The 6,000-nt window shown below is 43.0% G+C and overlaps 1 long non-coding RNA gene across 1 annotated transcript in view; it reads right to left on the minus strand.

The window, feature by feature from the left end:
* The window catches only part of LOC113830878, a 29,441-nt gene extending 23,656 nt beyond the window's left edge, over window positions 1-5,785 (minus strand). The window contains exon 1 of the long non-coding RNA XR_003487811.2: window positions 5,536-5,785. This is a non-coding gene — a long non-coding RNA (uncharacterized LOC113830878). The remainder of the gene's footprint in view (window positions 1-5,535) is intronic.
* Window positions 5,786-6,000: the final 215 nt, after the last annotated feature.

Below are 6,000 nucleotides of genomic sequence, written 5' to 3' on the forward strand. Positions count from 1 at the left end.
CTGACTTAGGCGAGCCTAATGAGCATCTGCTTTGATTTTTCCAGCCATTGATCTGATTTTCTTTTAACTTGATACTGGTCGGTTTGCACAAGTCCGTGTGATAATTGCAAATAGCCAAAGGTGGAATCCTTCCACAGCCCCCACCAGACAGTTTTCCTCTCAGCATGTCAAGATTCTTCAAAGACACTGAACAATTTCACTTAGGACAGAATGCATGATACATAGATGCACTTACATCTTACTTCTAGAAATCTGTCTATTTATATAACTAAATAAGACTTAGGCTGTTTTTCTGTAGAAGGAAGACACTTCTTTAAGAGGAACATAAAAAATCCTGAAAACTTCACAATGCTGTCTTAATTATGTCATTTCAAAAGTCATGTGTTGAAGGCCTAATTCTCCGTGTCTCCAAATGGGACATTTAGAGATAGGATCTTTAAAGAGGCAATTAGCTGGAAATGAGGTCATTAGGAGAGCCCAGCTTCAGTGCGACTGCTGTCCCTGCAAGAAGAACAAGTTGGGACAAACATAGAGTGTTCGAGAGAGGACCACACAGACACAAGAGAAACAGCCACCTGCAGACAAAGAAGCAGCTACAGAGGAACCTAACCCCGACGACGCCTTCGTTTTCACTTCCAGTCTCTGGATCCTGAGAAGATAAATTTCTACAAAACCACCCAGCCGGCAGCAGTTTATTTAGGCAGCCACAGCAAAGTAATACACTCTCCAATCTAAACGTAGCTGAAGATGTGAGGTTCAAGTTGTGTTGTCTGGTGGGCTAAATATTTTACATTGTATCGAAAGATTGTAGCTTTTCTCCACCCACCATTACTTTTAATTTTTAAATGGTATATTTCCATCAAGTTTCCCAGCCTCCCAGCTCCTTCCAGATCCTCTCCGCCTCCCTACCCAACTTCATGCTCTCTCCCTCCTGCTCCCCCACAATCACAAAACAAACAAACAAAAAAAACAGAAATGAAAATAGAAAGAAAATAAATACAAGAACAATAACAAATGCACAAAAATGCCAAAAGGAAACAAAAAAGTCTATAAAAACAAAACATGGAATTCATTTTATGTTAGAAACCTACTTCTGGGTATAGGACCAGCCCTGGAGTATGGTTGATATGTACCCAGTGACTCTTCACCGGAGAAAATTAACTTTCCCTCTGCCAACTAGAGTCAGTTACAGGTAGCTTCTTGGTTGGGGACAGGACCTGTGTCCGACTCTCCCTCTTGGCCCTGGGACCCCTGTCTGACCTGAGCCTGCATAGGTCTTGTGCACGCTTCCACAGTCTCTTTGAATTTATATACACACTGACACCCACCCTCACCCCAAACATCACAGGCTAATGCCAAGGCTAATGGTTGCTCTCCACAACCCGATGCTAAAGCCGTATCGTGTCATTGAACTGGTGCCCTACTAGAACCTTCACCCCTACTGAGTAGCATTCACGGGAAGGTACACTGCATACCGCTAGAGGAAAAAGATAACCATCAGCCCCAGCTACGAACCCTGTGATCTACAACTGTGACCTGGCTGCAAGACATTCGCGGGTAATAGTGGCACAAATGTTATGGTAGTAACCAACCATGGTTTTTTTATTATTATTATTACATTTAAGGCTCACTCTGCATTCTGAAACCCATACCTGACACTGCTAAAAGTGGCCAAGAACCTGAAACTAGACAGTTCATGGGCCTATGGGAAAAAACATAATACTTATTATTATGCTGAAGGAACATAGCAATAAAGTGGCTACTAACACAATTCTGCTATACCCACACATCAGAAAAGCTTCTTCTTATAGTGGATGGCAAGTAACAAAAAGATCTATGACCAGACAGTGTGCAAAGAGTGGCAGGTTTTGAGTCACTCAGCCCTAAATGGGATGTGTTCATCGAAACCCTTCCCTCAAGGCTTGAGGGTCTCTATGGAAGAAGGAGCAGAAAGACAGTAAGAGCCAACGGCTATGGGTGACTCCAAGACACCACAGGATTGATCATGCTTTTTAAATTACATTGTCTTTTTTTTAAGATTTATTAACTTATGTATATGAGTGCTCTGTCAATGTGTTTTTCTGCACACCATAACAGCACTTCAGATTCCATTACAGAGAGCCACAAGCCACCCTGTGGTTGCTGGGAATTGAACTCAGAACCTCTGGAAGAGTAGCCAGTGTTCTTAACCTCTGAGCCATCTCTTGAGTGTTCTAAAGATGCTTAACTTGATCTGTCCTTAAATGAATCACGTTTAAGTATTTTCAATGACAACTTAAAAGTTTGGATCCATCAGGCATGAAAATGTGGGCCACCATAGCCGTTCCTTTCACTAGTGCCCCAGCCATGCAGTTTGCCCCACTGTTGTGAAACTCTTGGAACTAACTAAGCCACCCCGCACATTACTGGAGGATCCTATCAGAAATACTGAGGTTTTCAGGTGTTTTAAAGAGCGAGCATCTCTACACCAAGCCCATGTTTGATGGTACCTCTTAAACTTTATCTCATTAAGAAACTAAAACATCAAAAACATTTTCATAAGAAAACCTCAATGTTGTAGGAAAGCCATTCCCATGGATTCGCCTCTTCTAGTAGTGATATTTCTCTGTTATTGACAATTTTTATATTATTGGAGTACAGGTATGTGGTTGCTCACCTGTCAGGACTTGAGAGGCTAGGGTAGAAAGGTACCACGTGTGAAGTAACATAGTGAGATCATGCATCCAAGACAACAGAACAAGTAGGGAGGTATTTTAATGATCAAAACTGAAGAATAAGCCAGCCATGATGGTATACCCTTTAATCCTAGCACTTGGAGGGGGCGGGACACAGACAATTGACTTTCTGTGAGTTTGCAACCAACCAGGGCTGTAAAGACCCTGTCTCCAAAATAAAAGACTATATAATATTTGAGAATAAAGAATAAATTCAGAAAAATGTTTACCTTGAAGCATTCTAAAAAGCATAAATAAAAAAAGATAAGGAAAGCACTCAGAATTATACAAATATACACATACATGTATACATACACACGTGTACACATGCTTGCAAGTAGCTATGAGCATACCACATGCAAAACTAAGTGTATCCTGCTCTAACAGATAACAGCTAGGGCTTTAGCAATGGCTAGCCCCTTCAGTGCATGAGCATGTCATGATACATATGCAATAATGGGTTGCACAAAAGTATGAGATGACTGCAACATGCTGAGTCACGGTGACATCATGGGTCCCATGTTATAAACTTCCTATATCACACATATGTACCATAAGAAAAGCAAGGAGCTGCTAGATATCTGCAGCTAAGTTGAAATAAAAGCTCCTAGCAACCCTCTTTCGTCTGCTTTCTCTTTAACACAAGAGAAACCCAGTGTCACTAGCAGAATGGCTTTGATCATGAGTAGATTTTGCATCTGTGAACTTCCTTTGTGCAGAAGAGAACTGGATTCTGATGCCTCCTGCTCAATGTTTCTGTTTGTTTCTAATAAGTAGTCCCATTACTCTCCTTAACTTTATACTAAGGAGATATTATAAACACACACACACACACACACACACACACACACACACACACACGAAAACCACCATCATTAAAAAACTAAGTAAAGAACCAGGTGGGACCTTTCACGTGGACTTTGTATATCTGAATGAGAGAGATATTCTGGTTGCTTCAGAGAAGAGGGGTGTGGAAGTTGCAGAGGGAGAAATGACAGCACAATGTATGGAAGAACTTCCCCATGGTTAATTCTTTCTAAAAGCAAAGAGTTGGCTCGTGAGCTATGGCAGCCCAGCTGATGGAATACAGGCAAAGCCTGGATCTATGTGGGGCAGGGTGGGGGGGAGTTCACTGCAGCCAGGCCTTCTCTGAAAGAAAAAATTCTCTCCCAACTCAAAGCTCAGCACTTGGGACTGAACCTCTTTTAGAGAAGAGAGCAGCACTTTGGCCCTCCTCCTTCAGGGATCTTAGAGAAATCCTTAAATTTTCTACACACTTAGTCATATAAACCAGGAGATTAAAGTCACGCATCGCATACAAGAGCATTTCTGCCGGCTGTGGTGCAACTCTCCAGCCCAGAGTGACTTTATAGTGGTTCCCCTCCTTGGGGATAAAGTGAAAACACTAGATTCAGGAATTGGGGCTTTTAAGGTAGGGGAAACAAGAGAAAGAACTCAAGACATCACAACCCCAGGGGAAGAAATAATGGCTGTAAACTGACTTACATAAAACATTCCATATGCTCAGATCTATGTAACTAAAAAGAGAATAAGGGAAGTTTTATCACCAGGGTGTTCCCATGCCTGCCTGAGCATCAATGGCTTAACCCAGCTCTCCACTGTTTGCTTTGGGAAAAAGTTGAGGCTCGCCCATGGCAAAGTGAAACTTACAACAGAATTCATCAGAAAGAGGCAGGATGGGGGCAGGGTGTGGGTAACCCTTGGAAACCTGGCTTCCGGGCTTCTGTGAAGGTCCTATCCAGGGTGTGGCCCATTCACCCTGGTTTGCTTGGGATTTTCCCAATTTCCGCTCTGAAAGCTCCCTATTTTGAGAGCCACCTCAGATTTGAACTGGGATACTTGGTCATCTCATCCCAGCAACCTATAGTCACAGGACTCGCAGGGATTCCTGAATTCTGTGAGGTTGTGCAAGTATTTACCTCACAAAGCTGCTAAAAGAACTGTGGGTAACAGTCACTCTGCAAATGGGTGGTTTTTGTTGTCTGTGAATTGTTCCACCAACACTAGAACCTTAAATAGCTTGCCACTTAGTGTGTACTTATATGCCGCTCCTTAGAACAAGATACCCCTTCCTTTTGATCACTAAGTATTCCATATGCTATATCTGAGCATATGGAATGTTTTATGTAAGTATCATTAAGTATGGTCTTACTCGTCCATACAAAAGTGGATGCTCTGGGCACGACAGCTCAAGTGTAGAGCACGTAGCAAATGCAAGGCTGGTGGTTCAAGTCTGTGGACTACAAAAGGAAAGGGAGAATATGTTCTCTGTTGTCTAAACCCATAGACTTCAATCAACACGTAAACAGCACACACATTGCTCACCGATAGAGGATTACACTCTTCAGAAATCTAAAAAGTGCTCTTTCTGCCTAAAACAGTCCTGAGTAGGGCACTGGGAGGACACGGAGAAGGGACCAGAGACAAAAGAGATGAGCCAGCATGATGATGTGGTGGCTGTAGAGCCCTGAAAGAAAACCATGCAACAGACCAGATCTTGCTTCCAGGATTTACACAACTTTTGGATGCTCAGGGTCTGTAGTCTCAGGCAGCGCTGAACATGAATGTCCTTTTACAACCTGGCAAGTGTTCTAACCACATGTGGGGTGAGAGATTGTGTGGACGAGGCCCCACATCAGCAGGATCATGAAGGCTACCTCGTCTGCTTTAAGGTGAAGCTGCCAGACCAGATACAATGGCATCCTCCCTAACTCAAAGTGGCCACAAGCATCCCTCCATGGAGAAAGGATGGGGTATGTTTAATGGTTTCCAAGCTAAGAGAATTAGCACCATCACTTACATAAGGCAGAGAGGCCAAGGGTGTAAAGGATGGATCCACACTAAGGTACATGGTGAGGAATTCCTTCCTGACTGTCCAGACGCTGGCGTGGAATGGGAGGAGCAGAGGTGCCACCCCTCACCTGCCGGTCTAGATACAGGAAGAGGACACGTCTCTGGCTTTATTCATTCCCTGGGATGATCCAGGGGTGACAGGTCACACAAATTGCTCTTTCATGGAATAGTTTGGTGTAGTCATCCAAGAGATTGGCTTAGACAAAGTAACGTTTTAGTCAACAACCGCCAATTAACATTCTTCCTTTTCATTCAGCTCCCATGAGAAACTAAGTGAATCACAAGGAAGTCATTTGAAATCAGGGAGTTCTCCTGTTAGCCACCCAGTTCCAAGACATCAGCAGGTACAATGAGCAGTTTTCTCTGACACATCTGAAACACTTTTATATTTAAGACCAAATATAGAATCTGA

Source organism: Cricetulus griseus, chromosome 8 (genome assembly GCF_003668045.3).
Source record: "Cricetulus griseus strain 17A/GY chromosome 8, alternate assembly CriGri-PICRH-1.0, whole genome shotgun sequence".
Lineage (NCBI taxonomy): Eukaryota > Metazoa > Chordata > Mammalia > Rodentia > Cricetidae > Cricetulus > Cricetulus griseus.